The following is a 17,131-nucleotide window of genomic DNA, read 5'->3' on the forward strand; positions in this document are numbered from 1 at the left end:
CCAGTTGTCACTGTAGAGAGAACACTATGTATGTTTTCTGCTTTCCCTGTTGGGAAGAATTAATGGTCTTCCTTGAACGTCCACCAGCTGTTTTATCTGGATACCAGCATCTGCAGGTTGCTGTCAAGTTCTGAGACCCTTTGTTCGTGGTGAAATGGAACGGAAGACTGTGGGGTGAGGGAGGACCACTGTCAGCGGGGAGGTGCTGCTCTTCCTGGGGGTTCCGGTAGCCACCTGGTTGACTGCTGCCGTGGTTTTCATGTCTGCTTAGGAACTTTGCAGATAAGAGACCCTGACATCTTAATTTCTTGTGTCCCTGTAGGTTCTGGATGGAGTAAGCGCTTCTCTGAAGCTTGCTGCTGTTCTAGGTCAGGCACTGACCCGCTGACTACTTTTGTCCCTGGGGGTGCTGTTTATTTCAGTGGGGCCGCGCAGGCTTCCTCAACCTGCTCTGTGTGACCTCAGCCAGTCCTTGAACTCAGTCCCTGTCAGCATCTGGGATCTACAGGAGCAGCTGAGGAGTTCCTTTTATGAGGCAGTGTTTACTTTTGTGTTTGTATCATTTTAGTGTCTCACATTTTCTGAGCTCAAAAATCCTTTTCCTAAGGATTGCCTTGGACCTCACACAAGTGATGACCGTGACAACAAGTACCTTTTGGGAAAGGCTTTGTACAGTGTCACTGGCCTTGGGTCTCAGGAAGTGGCCTTGGGATTCCTGCAAGAGTCTGAGTAGGGTTGAAACACAGGTCCTCTAGTGAGTGGACAGTTTTGGCCTTCTCTCTCTTTGCCTCTGTAGCTTCCTTCTCTGTGAACTTTTCCTTTTCCTTCGTGACAGCTATGCTGGCAGTAAACGTGCAGGTTGACTGGGTGGGGCCTCTTCCGGGGTCCCCACCCACCCTATCTTTATGATTTGGGTGGAGTGGTGTGTCCGGCCACAACTTCCGTGATCCTTCTCTAAAAAAACAAAGGGAGATAGCTGTGCAATATGCTTGGGATCTGCCATAGAAAAACATACTAAACGTAGGAGAGGGCAGCTGGTAGGTGGGCGATTGGGTACCTGGAAAGGTGCACCTCTCCTGTCCTGTTTGCAGAGCTCTGTGGTCTGTGTTGCAGTTCACATCTCGCATTGCTTGTTGTTAATGAGCAGTGGTCCCCCTGCAGTGTATTTAGTTTTGGGTTATGCATATCTCCCCCAAGAGTCCTGCCTCTGAATCTTAAGTAAGACCGTGGCTCTCACACAGAAAAGGCTACGTCCTCCCCGGTCTCCCTAGGCAACTTGGGCCAGGTGAATAATTCTTCTCTCTCCAGTTTCTTCAAATTCAGAAGTTGACCAGCTCTGGAATTGAGTGCTTGGGCTGCTCTTCTGGGACTGCAGTTCATCAGCTTTGCGATCTTGGGCGAGTGAGTTATCTGATTGAGTTTGTTTCCTGAGCGGGGAGATGGAGGTAATAGTAGTTCCTCCTCCATGGAGTTTAACGGTAATGAGTTACTGCATTTGCAGTGTGCCTGTAAGGAGTGAGCACTTAGAGGCATGGTAATAAGGTGGCTGTGTTACCGAGAGCGTATACCTCTGAGTTCTGGTGGTGTTTTTAGAACTGCTGTCTGTCTTCTAGAGGTGTGGTCACTGTCTGTTCTCTAGCTGTGGCCAGAGTGAATTGTTTGAGAACTCTGCACACTTGTGGGGACAGCAGATGAGGTGTTTGAAATTGAAAGTGTCCCTGATAACCAGCATGCTATCAGTGAGTCATGCGAGTCAGGTGATGATAAGTTCTTCCATGCACCCCAGCCTGGAGTATGACCTGTGGCCACGAAGAATGTCTGCAGTGTGTGAGGACTGTAAGTGTTGGCGGGGGCAAATTCTGTGTTTTTGTTTGGTACTCGGGATTGAACCCAGGGCTTTCACACGGAGTTACACTCTCAGCCCTTTTTGTTTTTATTTACTTTTTATTTTTCTTGAGATAGTCTTGTGAAGTCACTAAATGGTCCAGGGTGGGCTTGAACGTGCAGTCTTTCTGCCTTAGCTTCCCAGTGTACACAGTTTTAAACAGTGATATCCAGCTTCATGCAGCGTGTCTCCTTATGCTAAATGGACACTGATTTTGAAACATCCTGGCATGGCCATCTGCGGATGATGCGAGTTAGGCACCCTCTTTTACACCCCGATGGCCTAGTAGGGCTGTGTGCGGGATGGCGAAGGGGAGGGTGTCTCTCAGAGGAGCTGTGTTCTACCATATGCAGTGGCCTGGAGCGGTGAGCCCGCACTGTTTCTTCAGTGTGGGGTGAGTCCAGGGTGGTCTTCGCCCTAGTAACCAACCACATCCCTTCTTCCTTTTGCAGCCTTCTGCAGCCACATTGCCCCATCTGCGTCTTCCTGAACTGTCAGCGCCTCCTTGCCCGGGACCTTCAGGGCTCCTAGATCCCTCTTTGGAAGACTTTTCCACACATATGCAGGGGCCCTCGGTGTAAATACAGCCCCTTGACCTGCTACACCCTTTGCCCTCCTTTGTTCCTCCTCCTTGCACGTCATCAGCTGTGCTTCTTGGTTGTCTTCCCCCTCCCCCAGCCTCCTCTAGCGCATGCGTCCCGTGGGGTCCGTGACCGTGCTGGCCCAGTGCAGACAGACTTGGTTCTGTTCTTGCTGCACTGTAACCTCAGGCGTCCCCCAGCCGGGTAAGATGGCTCTTCCTACTCCTTAAGGCCACGCAGAATAGAGTTCTTCAGTTCCTGATGTATGACACTAGCCTCGTCATCTGTCTTCTCAATAAGCTGGCAGAAGGAAAGGTTATTTGGGAAGAAAATTCTGCGGAGTACATTGAGTTCCACCCCGATAGGAAATCAGGGCCTGGAAGCCCGAGCAGGAGGATCCAGGTAGCATTTCTTTGCAGTGAGTTAAAATGAATTAAAGACCACTGAATGAAAAGCCAGGCATAATCCTATGCTTTTGGCCTTTATTATTTTTTAAAATAGAAGATAGCTGTGTGTTCAGTGTACTTGTATTTGTGCACAAAAGAGGTTATCTATATTGTAGCTCACTGTTCCTTTTTTTTTTTTTTTCTGGTACCGGGAAACGAACTCACGACCTTGCGCTTGCCAGGCAGGCGCTTTTGCTGTTGAGCTAAATCCCCAGCCCCATCACTGTTCCTTATCTACGGTTCTGTGTGGTAAACATCTTCTTCTTTTTGTTTGGTACTGGGAATCGAACTCAGAACCTTGCACTTGCCAGGCAGGTGCCGTGCCATTGAGCTATATCCCCCGGCCCAGCAAACTTCTTTTAGGCTACCAGGCCCTGATTTTTCTTTCCCCTCAGAGGATGGGATGCTATTTTTTATAGAGAATGAAAAATATGTAACTTTGCTTTGTTTTGTTTTGTCCTGGCTAGGAGGAAGCTCAAAACCACACAGAGCTAGAAATTGTATATGTCCTAATGTGTAACATTTTTGCTATTTTTTGTGTAGGGTACTTTGACTAATTCTGTTATATTGACCTGATTGCATCTCTGACTTGTATTTTAAGATACCCTAAATCTTCTTTGGAAAGTACCAAGGAATGACAAAGGAGTTTTTCCTCCTAATATGAGGTATTGAGCCTCAAGAATGGTTTTGAAATTCTCTTGCCCTTCATGGTTTTAACTTGGGTAACACCACTGGCAGAAATTTTGTGTTTGCTTGCATGGAATTTCCATTTTTTGGCTAAGAAGCCCAGGTTATCAGTTTCAGGGTGGGTGCAGCGGGGCAGGGAGGTTGGCACCAGAGGCAGAGCTCTCACTGATTTTATTTGGTTTATGCTGATTGTGAGATTTTTGGACACTTTTCATTAGAAGCCTTTAAACATGCACTGCTGTAGGGAAACCAGCCATCTGGCTTCAGAATATTAAACCTACCATTTCCCAAGTCCCACTTTTCCAAGCGACTTGAGCGTCCTTCAGTAACCTCGTGCCTTTCCATGTCCGCGGAGTTTTGTGAGTTTCTGTGGATGTGTACAGTTGCTGCCTAAATGGCTGGACCTGGTTTCAAGAAGCTAGCATTTTAATGCATTAGTCTTCAAAGTTAGTGTGTTGAATTGTTGACTCTTTTAGAAGCAAATTAAGGGAATAGTTTACAAAAATCAGTTTATTTCCTGACATAATGTTCATTATGTGCACGTGATGAATGTGCAAGTCCCTATGTTTGTTATTAGGAGGCCTCATGAGAGACCTGTGGAACTTACTAGAAAAGTAATTTCTTTGTTACAGTTTTTCTTCCTGGTAATTTTGGTGAAATCCGAAAGTGAAGTGTGAACATGGGGCTCTCACCTCTAGTCTGCATGTGAGCACAGTTGCTCCGTTCTTTTTGGAGAGTCCGATGGGGAGATCATTCATTACCTGAGTCAGTGATAAAGCACAGGGGAATTGGACTTAGGAGCAGGAAGAGCAGATAAACTCTCGGGGTATAGTTGAATTTCGAAAAAGATCACACGCTCACATTGATGCACTTGGGAGGATCTGAGAGAACCAGACCTGAGCCGCACTGCACTGTTTGTAGTTTTTCCCAGGAAGCCTCCCTGTGCCCGTGCACAGCATGAGTAGGCTGCGTCCTGGGAGGTGCCTCGTGCCTGCCCATGTGGTGTGTGAGCCGACGTCATTCACAAAGTAGGTGCTGTATGTGCTTCTACAGTTATAAGGTCGCAATCTTTGCTTTGATGTTGATTTGTTACTTCCTAACAGTTGGATAGCAGTGACCCAGGATTTTGCAGGAAGCCCTTTGTAGAGAGGAGGACCTGTTGGCCCAAGGTTATTCAGAGAGTAGAGCACAGTTAGGAGTAGAATTCAAGTCCCTTTGCCAAAGGTCCTGGCACTCTCCACTGTCCTACCCCCAGTCTGAGAACCGCAGGAAGAGAAGTGGCATTGTTTGTTTTCTGCTGTGTTACACACACCCTCTGCCGCCTGGTAAAAGTCAGTGTTATCTCATAACTGGAGTGTAATGCTGTGAGTTAGGATCTGAAGGAGCAGTTTGCATTCACCTTAAAGCCCGTGTGTCCGGGTATTGTGATGATGTTTAAGAAGTACTAAAGCTCAGCCTCCTGGGCTGGGGCAGAGCACTTGTAAACATTTGGGAAGGTGACTCAGAATGTGTCAGATGGGCAGGTGGTGCGAATGCCAGACTGGTGCACACCCAGACGTGGGGTGGGGGCCTGACCTCCATGTACACTGCGGACTGTGACAGCACTCAGCGCGGGAGCTGCCTGGTAAAGGGTGTGCGCCGACTTTCTTCGGTAGATTGTAGTCAGCTTGCGTGGAGGGCATTTGATTTCAAGTAGATGTTTTGGGTGAACCAAGTTTTACTTAAAAGTGCTGTTGGAGACTGTGTGCTGCGGCACCGGAGGGCGGCAGCTGGTGCCCTGTGGTCCGGTGTGTTTGGCATCGTTTGCCAGGTGTGCAGAGTCCCCTCTTTCTGAGGTTGCTGCAGCTTCTCTTTGAGCTTGAAGAAAGAGCCGCTGGGGGTGGCCATCCCTCATTTCGCTGCCTGTCCACTGCCCTAGGGAACTGCCACTGTCGGGAGCTGTGTTTTTACGGTTCATCTTTTTATTCGTTACTTGAACAAGTTCAGTCTCTGTGACCCTGTGTGGCTTGTATGTTAGTAGGTGACAGGTGTAGGGAGATTTCCTATGCAGACTTTTCTCTTGCTGAGCGGTTACTGTTCAAAACCTTGAAAAATTCATGATTAAAGCAGAAACAAGAAAATGTGAACCTGAGCTGAGGATAGAGGCTGGGGTCTTCCTCTGGGATGTTGGACAGTCTCGTGCTTCACTGGAAAATGTGTTGACTTAACCTTATTCACAGTGAGACTGAATAGAGTCATGACTTACGGTAGTGAGCGGTGTTGGGTACTGTGTCTTTGTCCGGAGGAACTTTGTAACAGGCTGTCACTTCTGTAGTCACGTACTCGTCTTATTTTTTTCCCTAGGAATTCTTCAAATGCCTGAACATGTCTGTCAAACTCCGGAGGCGTTGCCTTTTTTTAACCTTTAAAAAATGTTTTTATGTTCAGTAACTTTTATTGCTCTTATTTTAATTCATGCTGTGTCTAGAGTCCTGATGATTAAATGACATTTTCTCTGGAGATTTCTCTTTCCAGTGAAACGTGGCTCTCTAGTGGAGGTACGGGACTGATACGGTTTGGAAGTACGTTGCAGCCCGGATGTTTACCCGCCTTACCGTATTCTTGAAATCCTGACCGCAGTGTGGCGGTGTTTGGAGGTGGAGACTCCAGGCAGTGATTAGGTCCTGAGGTGCAGCCCTCACAGGAGGGACCGGAGAGCTGCTGTCTCTGTTCTGCACTGCGTGGGGTGAGTGAACTGACCGACCTCTGCAGGCCGGGAAGCAGCCCTCTCCAGGTACCAGCTCTGCTAGCTCCTTGGTCTTGGACTCCCCGACATTCAGCACTAGGAGAAATAAATGTTTTTGTTTAAGTCACTCACGTTACGGTAAATTTGTGATGGTAGCCTGACTAGGACATGCTTTATTTTAGCAAAGTAGCACTTGATTTGAACTTGTCTTTTATGTTTTCCCTAGCAGTTGCAGAATATTAAAAAAAAAAAAAGGCAACAACAGAAAACAAAGACCAAGCAACTGCAGCACAGTACTCTGAAGTGCCCGAGATGCGTTTGTTGTTTTGCCTGCTTGGGACTAGAGGAGAGAGTTTCTTGTCAACCCACTGAGTCAGGGTACTGCTTTAGTCCCTATCTAATGAGAAAAGGGATGTTAGGGCCCTCCTTTATCCGTGTGGTAGTTTTCACAGTGGCTTTGGCTTTTCTAGTTCCGTACCATTTCACCACTCTGTCCTGCAGGCCTAGTGTACACAGATACTTGGTGAAATGTGATGTTGACCCAGACAAACAGATTACACACACTTTGCTTTTGGTGACTGCATCTGCTGTGTCTTTTCATTTGAGAAAAAAATACAGGCTACCCTTTTGTTAACATATAGTAATTTTCCTTCTACGTAGTCATTTGTTTATATGAAAATAAAATTTTCAATAGCAGTGAAAAATGCCACCTTACTAACCCTGGCCTAGCATGTGAACATTTTGTATTTTCTTATTGTAGGTAATGAAAATGATGTAAAAATTTATATTTATTGGCAGCTCTGTGAAAATAGACTGACTTACCAGTGGTTTCTGCTCTTGCTTCTGTGTTCTGGCTTTGGATGAGCTGTGGTCTTGTCTGCCTGCCTGGGTGCTTTTAGGCTGGGGCTGGAAAAATCTCTTAACTCAGTGGCCTGTGCTCGAGAAACCGTGGAAGTTACTCTGCACGCCCCAGAACAGGTCCTGGACTGGGGCTGCTTTGAAGCAGCACTGCCCTGCTTTGCGGTGGGAACAGAGAGAACCTGGCCAGACAAGAGAAGGGCAGAGGGCCCTGGATGTCCTTCCAAGTCCCCTAGTCCCAGGACTGCCACTCTCCTGGAGACCTGTTACCTTACTGTGCCTTTGTGTTTGGTTAGGGCCCAAACACTCCCAGGCCTGGCTGAACTATTTTTTCATCCCCAGAACTTAACTGGAAGGTTAGAATTTTTCTGCATATGTTTTCTCTAAACAATGCTAAGAAGGTTTTGCTGGAACAATATATTTTATTGTTGAATCTTCGTAGCTTCCTTTCATAGGACTCAAATCATTTAGTGCAACCCTAACACATGTGCATGTGTGTACACTTGCACTCATGTATGCACACGGCAGAATGCAGCGGACCGCAGCTCTTACCCTCCCCTTCCTTGTGTGGTCATGTGGGAACTTGAATCGTTTACCTTCTGGCTTTTATTGTCAAGAGCTATGTTCTACGTCTGTATTTCTCTTTCAGTTATTGGCAGTTGTTACAGCTCCAAATCCATCAGGATTTTCTGGGTTCAGTTACCGAACACATCATTAGTGAAATGGTGGGACTTGAGGAGACCCAGGGTTGGGCAGAGGTTTAAATGAATATGAGAACAAAGGTGATGATTTGTGAAGCAGACATCAGAATCGAGTTCCGAGGGGAAAGGCTGCTGAGACAAGGACCAGAAGGAATGCATTTCAGAGCTTAGAGACTCCTGACTTCATTTGGGCGGGCACATACATGGAACTACCGAGTGGTTCCCAATGTGTTAAGATAAAATCATGGACACCGTCTCCGCTGTAGACACACTGACTAAGATCCCAAATGGCTGTCCCCAGGCCCCGTGGGACGCAGCGCCTTCCCCACTTGCCCGGTCCCTCCCCAGCAGGACTTGCGTCTGTGGGTTCCCTGTGCCTCCAGGCTCAGGGCTTTTGCTCCTAGGACCGCTCGTGCTTCCCCCTCCGTCTCCACCCATCTCCTTGCCTTCCGGCTCTTCCACCTTCGCCTGTCTCCGCCCTCACGATCAGCCCTCTCTCGGCCTTGTTGCCCAGTGTGTCCTTGCTGCTCTGTTAGAAACCCAGCCGTGGTTGCTGTGAGTGGAGAGTTCCCTGTGTCCCATGCTGGGGGTGGCTGAGGGTGTGGAGGGCGGACGTGGGGACCCTGCCCTGCTGGCCACTTGCAGAGTGCTGCTCTTCCCTGCCCGTCTGTTCCACTGAGGCCCGTTTCAGTGATCTTCCGTCCTCAGCCCCTCGGCGCTGTCATTCCCCGGTTACCGCCCCTCGCTGACCGTTCACGCTCCGCACTGCAGCCTTCTCTTAGTTGTCTCTGTTTGCTGACACTCCTGGGGTCATCCCAGCAGCAGCCGGAGCTGCGACCAGCATCCCAGCTTGCGTGGGGGTTGGAGAGGTTGGGCAGTCTGGGGCCTGAACAGATGGCCAGGAGGTAGGACTTCGAGTGCTCAAACCAGGGTGAGAGCACCACCCTGCAGACTGTTCTAGGTCCTGTTAGAGCGGGAGTTGCCGCGATGTGACATTGAGAGGTCCAACCCCCTGGCTGGAGCACCCTGCCCGGCAGTTCATCTCCGCAGGGGCGTCAGGTCCTTCTCCCACGGGCCTGCTTCTGGCTGCCTCCTGCCGTCTGCCAGTCCTGTGCCGCTGCGTGTTCCCGGTCTAAGCCAGCGCTGCCGTCTGCCGCGTCCCTCTCTGCTGTCTCGGCTCATCCCAGCCCGGGAGGCCTGGACCGCCACTCAGGCCTGCTGCCCGGGGGGGGGGGGGTGACCCAGCGCCTCTGTCAGGTCTGTTCCGGCCTCACCTGGGCCTGCACACGCCTGGGATTTTCTTCGCCAGCCCTCTCACTTCGCGTAATGGCTTTCCCAACCTCTTCAGTGCTCCTTCTGTGTCTGGTTTTGTGCTCAGCCACTTCCCTTGTCCTTGCCTTGCCCGCAGGTGATCGATCGGTCTGTCCATCCCGGAGAGCTGTGTGAAGGCCCTGCCTGTGCTTTCCGTTGCCTTGGGATGCTGGCCTGCTTCTGGCCCTGTCTGTTTTACATTTTTCTTCTCACGGTGGAAGAGGAATCCCTGTCACTTTGTAAGAATCGGCTTTTCCACTCCCCTCATCCCTTTTGAACTGCCCCGTGCTGGCGTTTGCTTGTTTTTAAGCGTTTACGAATGCTAGGTCTCTCCCACCTCAAGCAGAAAAGAGAAAACTGTTTCAGCCCTTCTTGGCTTGTCACGTTTATTCTCCTCTTGGTTCGACTCTGAGTGATACTCTGCTTTTTGGCTTGTGCAGGTCATCTGTTGCTGCAGGAGAGACGATCACAAGTTTAGCACCTTAAGCAGCACTCACTGATTGTCTCACAAGTTCTCTGGGTCAAGACTGTGAAAGGAAGCAGAAAGTCTGCACATTTAACCTTGTTTCATTGTGCTGATCTCTTTAATGATTCTTTTAAATGAGAACTATTTTTCAAATGCAAAGAAGACGTAGAAGAGTAGAATTATTTTCCAGTTTCCTAAGTCTGTTTCATAATCGGTTTTAACAAAAAATAGCTGAGTTCTCACACCTGCTTCTGAATTCAGCCTGTGGTGATAGTTTGTTTTGGTTGCAGTATGTACAAAAGACCCAGCCCCACACAGATATGCGATGGGCGGGTTAGAGAGTTGAAATGACCTTTTCAGGAATTGTGAGTTTTCTTTGATATCTCACCCAAACTTGACAAGTGATCATGTGTAGGGAGGTACATCATACATTCTGAACCTATTCTGTTACATCAGAGTTCAGTGATCGGTCTTGTGTGTAGACTAGGACACTGAAGGAATAGTTAAGGCGGTTATAACACATCCGCATAATGGCATATTGGGCAGCCATATTGAAAGAAGTATTTCACTGCAGGCGAAATGCTCACAAATGTAATAATTGTCTATTTAGTATGAATATATTTTGCTAAAAATGAAGTATTGTTTGAAAGGAAATTTATTGAAATAAGGATATATTTAGTGATACATTCATGGGTAATATTTTTTTCTTTCTTTTCCTTGCTTCCTTCCTTTCTTCCTCCCTCCCTCCCTCTTCCCTTCCTTCCTTTCTTTCTCTGCTTTTTGAGGCAGGGTCTTGCAGTATGTAGTTTAGACTGGTCTTGAATTCACTGTGTCACCCCAGCTGGCCTCAGAGTGCTTGAGCTTCCTGAGTGCTGGGATTACAGTGTGCGCTACCATGCCTAGCTATATATATAAATTATATATATAAATAAATTATATATAAAAAAATTATATATATAATTTTAAAGAGAAAAGACATTAAAAATTATACAGAATTTCAAAACAAGGTGATAGGAAATCAACAATGGTTATTATATTGCATTATTGTTATCTTCAAAGTAGTTGTTCAGATTACCAGATATAGGCATGCAAGATTGATAAAAAAATTAAGCATTAACTTTTCCTTTCAATAAATCAATGGAAATTAGTAGTACAATTATCTTAGCTATCTTGTGTATGTGTATATATATATTTTCCCCCTTATGTCTTTTTTCCATGCCTAGCAATAGTTTAGTTTCTTTATACTTCTCTGTGTTTTCCAGTTATGTATAAATAGTTCATTGCTTCTAAATCAGGTTAGGAGAAAGTGTGTTTTTTAAAATGAGAAAATAAGTACATCTGTTAAACTGATGCCCTTATCCATAGGTTTCCTTGTATAGGAAAAACCCCAGGATTGCCAAGTGTAGCAGAAATGTTGTTTTCCCTCCAGTTCTTATTTATTAAATTGACTAATGTAACCTTTCCATGGCTGTCCCAAGCCTCAAAACTTTTCCTGTTTTAGTAGCAATTCATTGGCTCAGCAGAGAAATGCTACTCAGGCTTATTCAGAAAAGTTGCGTGCCTTGACCCTGCGCATGCAGCGGAGACAACACTGCCTTTTCCCATTTCTGTTATGGCTTGGGATGGCTCTGCTTCTTGTCCAGGGAAGATGGCGAAGGTGTCTTGTCCTGCAGTGGTGGCGGCGCTCCCTGCCTGGTTCAGAAATACCCGGACATAGGCATGTGGTCCCCGTCTGAGCTGCTGCCCAGGCCCTGCAGCCGGGGTGTGGATGTTGCTGCTTCTCTGCGGTATTGTGGCTGCAGGTTGAAGTGGTTCCAGAAATGCAAAAGGCAGCTGGCCTCTGGGGATTAGTTAGTGGCTGCTGACCCTTGGATTTAGAAAGGATGTGTGCCAGCGCCTCTGTGGCTCTGCTTTGTTCTAAAGAGTTGGTCTGCCCAGCCTTTTGTCTCTGCAGAGACAGGGATCTAAACCTGATGATGTCTGTTGTCCGTTGTCCGTGTTGCTTGGTTTTACATTCCTTACGATAGAAGCAATTATTAGGATGACCGCGGATGCAGGGAAGCATCCACAGAGCGTGAAGTAAGCAGCTTTGCATCTACCAGCTGTCACAGGGTAGCTCAGGACGTCACCACCCCGCGGGCCTGGGGGCTGTGTGGGCTGCGTGGGGCTGCGGCTGTCCCCAGGACGAGTGACCAGCAAGCATGGCAGCCTGTCCAGGTGTCGGTGAAGGCACAGCTCCCTTCGATGAGTCAGCAGTGAGGGAGGGCTGCTTAAGTGCACGTTCAAATATTTTACGTCTGTTCTCTGCTGAAAACCATTGTGGATATTATACCTGAGGGCGTCCCAGTGGTTAAAAGCATCATTATGTTCGGAAATATGCTAATGTAATTTGCACCCAGCGTCACAAGCTGAACATTTTGGAGGGCGCACGATGCACCCCAAATATACCGAGTGGTTTCTTCTTTTTGTTGAAACTGCTATTGATGTATAACTGTTTCTTGGATCTGCCAGTGCCTTTTATAGACTGGGCTTGGATGGATTCGCAGATCCTCAGTAAGGATAAGCGGCGTTATTGTTGTGTTACGAGAACCGCAGACTGCAGAGGCCTCTCACCCTGGCCTGCATTCGGTGCTGAGAGTGAGTCCTGCTTGGTCTGCTTCCTGCCGCTCTCCGCCGCCCTCCTCACCACTCCCCGCCTCATCCCCCTTGCTGTGCCCAGCCCCTGGCACCGTGTCTGCGCCTCTGTCCTCAGAAGCTGTCTCCTGCCCAGCCAGTGGCTGGTCTCCTCAGTCCTGCAGTCTTTGCGCAGTGTCTTTCCGGTGGCACTTTCCGCAGGGAGGTCTGCTGTGACCATTTAAAGTAGCACAACCTCTCTCTTCACCCGAGTTTCCAGCCGTGGCCCTTCCTGCTGTCTGACGCTGATCTTGTTTGCTTGTTTGCTTGTTTGTGGTCTGCTGCGCTGACCCTGAGTGCAGCTGTCCAAGGCCAGCAGCTTTGTTTCCTTCCCTGCTGAACCCGTGGGGCCAGGGGCAGTGCCTGAGCTTAGCCAGCACGGAGTAAATGCTGATGAATTTGTGGCAGAACGGGTCCCCTGGCGCTGCCTGTTGCGGGTGACTCCGAACAAGACGGCCGTTGCTCTCCAGGGGTTGTAAAGATAGGGTGGATGGCTGTCCCTGCTGTAGTTCGACTCAGACAGCACCGCCACACACTGTCCCTGACGCGCAGATGCCGCCAGATGTGAGAGCACAATTCTGTGGGGTGTGGAAGTGCTGATTTCTGTCAGTGGCACCCAGAGTGGGAATATGCTCCGGAGGAGGAGAACATGGGGCTGGGACAGCCCAGGGAGGTTGGTGAAGCAGGTTTTGGTTTCTGATCAGTAAATATTGGGGCTGTGACATGATTTTGGTGATAGAAATAAAAGTAGTGTGAACAGTGTCAGTTAGGTTCTTGTTGAAAATATTGGGTGTGTTACATTTTCCCGTGGCCAACGAAGAGAGTTGGTAATACCTGCTTTATCCGTGTGCCTACGCTGTTTCCATCGCAACTTCCTCCCTATCAAGGACCCTGCATGAGGGTCTCAGTGAACCGCGTCTGGTGGTGGGTCTGCCTCTTCAGCCTTACTTCCTGTCCCCTCGCTGATTCGTCAGGCCGAGTTTCCCACCTGTGACCGTTGGGCCTCCTAAACCGTCCTCTGGCTCTCTCTGCCTGACCACCCTGTGTCCTTGCTTCAGATGGGGCTTTCTCTCTGACGCCTCTGTTTCCCATTCTTCTTAGTATGTGATAGTGTGTGATACTCGTATGCCGCTTACGTTTTAGTTTGAGTCTTTCTTATGTCTTTTCTGTCCCTTAAGCCCATGATGAGTGTGCTTAATGGAAACCAGTACAGAAAAATAAATGAGAGCCTGAATATGATGAGACAAATGTCTGGCTTCAGAGCCCTCTGGTGACCCCAGTGGAGGCACTCAGGGGCGCTGGGTGGGCGTGGGGCACAGCACTGTGGCGTAGTGCCTACCCTGCCCGCTGAGATTTGCAGGCTGTGGATTTACTAATCTAGAGGTTGTGGAAACTAGAACGCGGGCGTTGAAGTTCATAACTGGTCTTACTCTCTTCGTGTTTAGAGAAGGCTCTGAGCAGTTGCTTCCTTGGGCCCAGCTCTGCACTACGCAACTGGAGTCCTCTAGCAACAGAATGAGACGTCCCTGCAGTTTGGATTTTAGTGTCCCCCAAGCTCCTGTACCCAGGGTGGTGCTGTGGGGAGGTGACAGGCCTGGCGGGGCAGGGAGTGGGTGTGGGGTGGGGTGTGTCTTTGAGGGGAATGCCTGGCAGCTTTTTGCTCTTGCCGGGACATGCCTCCTTGTCAGAGGCCCGAGAACCACAAGACGCGCTGGCCATGGAGGGAAAGCAGGTGGTAGTGGACCTCCTCTCTCTCTGAGTTGACCTCACTGCAGGTGTTTGTTGGAGGAATGGAACGCTGACTCGCACAAAAACTGTGGGCTAAAAGGATTAAATTTGAGGGCTATTGAAGTTGCTTAGGAATCCCTTGTAGTTGCTTTTCTAAAATAATGAAGTTAATTTGAAATTTAAAAGAAAGTAAAACTAGAAGAATTATTAAACTTCCAATAATTGTCTCTTCTCCATGAAAGTTTTGCTTTCCTAAAATACCACTCAGGTGGGGCACCTTGTATCTGCCCGCGTGGCTTGCACCACAGCACCGTGGAGGGCCCTGAGGGCAGGCCTGCGAGCGGTCCCCACCGGCCCTGGCCTTGCTGGTGCCAGCACAAGCTGCCCTTGGGGGAGGTGGCTGGGTGGGCACCAGGGCAGCCTGGGGAGGCTGGGGGGAGTCTCCTGGGCGCAGGTGCAGGGGTCAAAGGTGAAATCAGGCCTTTTCTAGAGATGTTTTTCGTATGGTTTCCTTGACTTCAAAACAGGAAGAGAGTTCTGCTTCATTTTTCCTGTGCCCTGCCCTCCTTCGCAGAGAGTGAAATGTATGATTTTAGAGGCTGGGCTTTTTGGCTGAGTGACCTTGGGCAAACTGCTGATCTCCCTGGCTACTCCCCTGTCGGGAAGGGAGCTCGTACCTCGCTCCTGGAACTGTTGGGGAGATCAGAGGAAGCGCAACAGTGTCGGAAACAACGCCTGGAATGCAGTAAGCCACTCAAAAGTGAACTAGTAGTGGGAGCGGGGTTTTCGTGGGTTCCCTGGGGACCAGACCATCATTGCCAATGTAATTTCTATTACAAGCTTTAAAGGATTAAATAACAAACCATTTTAATCAAGAGTTTTCAGTACAGCACAGATCCAACCAGAGTGGGCATGTAGTCAGGAGAAGGAGAATGAAAATTAGTATTTGGAATTAATTAATGTTAAGAATTGGTATTTCTCAAGGTCAGTGAAAACACTTTTGTCACTGTCACCAATATAGGACAAATAAAAATGTTCGCAGACTGCATCTTTTCTCCAACAAAATTTATTGAGGTATTTCCTTGCCGTAACAAATGGCGATGAAACATTGAGTGTGTTCTGTGCCTTGGAGGCACAGCAGTGTGCGAAGGAGAACGGGCTCTGCTCCTCGAGGGGCGGCACAGCTGGAGAGGAGACGTCAGACACACGTGTCCAGCGGTAAGGTAAGCAGTTGCAGGGTGGGGGAGACAGTCTTAGGACAGAGGTGGGCAGCGGAAGGCCCCGTGTTGGGTCTGTGGTCGGGCAGGTGATACTTGAGTAGAGAGCAAAGGGTAGGGACGAGCTTGCGGAGGGAGGGGCCGGATTGGGCAGGGCGGCCCTCAGTAGGACTGTGGAGGAGCCGTGGGGAGTCCCGGGCACTCCCACGGAAGCCACTCTCCACTTCGCGGGGTTACTGCTGCTTTCTGTGCTCTTTGCCGCAGAGCTGTGGCACCTGGGTATCTTTGAGAAGGCTCAGTGCCAAGGCGTCCTTCTGAGTCCTGATCGTGCAGTCCTGTGGCAGGCCGACCTGCAGCCCTGCTGGTGTCACGTGGGTCCCTGTGAGGGCCGGGGCCACGGGGCACAGGCAGGCTGCCAGTCAGGAGTGGCGCACAGCTTCGTGTCGTCCAGAACTGGCTCGTTAGTCAGGCTCCGTGACAGACACGGCTGTTGTGACCTGGACTGATACCTGCATGCTGAGTGCCGACGGGTGTGTTTCCTTTCTCACAGAACTCTGGCCACGCCAGGAACCATCCAGAAACTCAGCAATCAGCACTTCTGGAACTTCAGTGTGTTTGGACGGAGTCCCTGTAGATAATGATCAGTTATGAATTTCTGATGTCAAGTCGGCTCTCAGCTGGCTCTCAGCTGGCTCTAACTGCAGGAAGCCCTCTGGAAAGTCACTTCAGCCATTGCTAGGCAAACAGAGCTGTTCTTCAAACCCAGTGCTGGGAAGGGCCGCGCGGTGGCTGCAGTTGCCGTCTTCCCGTGCTGGTCACCGCCCAGGCCCGAGAGCGCCGCGCACAGCCGTAGTCTGGGCCGTAAAGCTCAGGGGTCCCCTGCGTTAGTCTGTGTAATAGCCCAATGAAAGACAGATCCCCTCGTGGCCCTTTCGGGGGGAAGGAAGTGTGTGGCTGTGATGCGTGCACTGCCCCATGTGGCGGGGCGTGTGTGCGTGCACGTGTGTGCAGAAGCTTGCGGAGCACCCTGACTAGTGAGAGCCCCTGGTTGGCTAGTCCAGGCTGCGGTGGGCCTCTGACACCCAGGGCCGAGTCACTTTCTAAGGGTGCAGGCCTGAGAGTGGCAGAGCTGGGGCTGGGCCTGGCGTTCGGGGCCGTGGTGCTCAGTGAATTGTAACGAAAGGTTCAGTGACGTGTTACAAGAAGCACACAGTGTCTGGTTACTCCAAGCCACCAAACCTAGTCTTTGTATCTTTGCCCTGCACATTTTATGAAAAAACAAAATTTAGTTGTTACTAATGCCGTAGAAACAATTTATTTTAAAAATATGGAAGGCCAAATAAAACTAAAGAAAGAAAGCGTTGGCCTAGAATACCTTGTATGTTTTATAATCAACTAGGTAGTAGATTTTGCCAGTGGAATATGATTCCACAATCATAACGTCATCAGGATTTAGCTAAAGTAATAGGTGTATCGGTAAACCTGCCTTCATCTTGTAATCCCACAACTCTGAGGAGGATCACAGGTGAGAGCTCAGCCTAGGCAATTTTGCAGTCTATTCAGATCCTATCTCAAAATGACAAACGGGGCTGGGGATGGGACTCATTACCAAGGCCCTTGTTCAATCCCCAGTAACAACAACAAAAAATTTAAACTGGCGGTCGGCTTCATAATCAATTTTTTCCTTAAGGTGAGGAATAAACATTGAATCTCTTTAAATTATTAAATAGCTTATAATAACAGCCTGTTTTCTAAACGTTTGCAAATTGTGTGCATCATTTAGATTTATGGCTGCATTTTTCCAGGTGAAGAGGGAGACTTGGAACTTCTGCAAGCGAAGAGTCACCTGATCA

The 17,131-nt window shown here is 49.0% G+C and overlaps 1 protein-coding gene across 2 annotated transcripts in view; it reads left to right on the forward strand.

Annotated features, from left to right (window-relative positions):
• Positions 1-17,131, forward strand: part of Fam107b (family with sequence similarity 107, member B) — a 69,574-nt gene that overhangs the window by 13,608 nt on the left and 38,835 nt on the right. Inside the window, exons 1-2 of one of the 2 annotated variants that reach the window (XM_013515498.1) lie at positions 14,743-14,806; positions 15,083-15,284. The exons of the other annotated variant lie outside the window; for it this stretch is intronic. The gene's annotated coding sequence lies outside the window, so the exon portion shown is untranslated. Of the gene's footprint in view, positions 1-14,742; positions 14,807-15,082; positions 15,285-17,131 lie in introns of those variants that run through there. 2 annotated transcript variants of the gene reach the window in all.

Source organism: Chinchilla lanigera, unplaced genomic scaffold (genome assembly GCF_000276665.1).
Source record: "Chinchilla lanigera isolate Chin_1 unplaced genomic scaffold, ChiLan1.0 scaffold00028, whole genome shotgun sequence".
Taxonomy (NCBI): domain Eukaryota; kingdom Metazoa; phylum Chordata; class Mammalia; order Rodentia; family Chinchillidae; genus Chinchilla; species Chinchilla lanigera.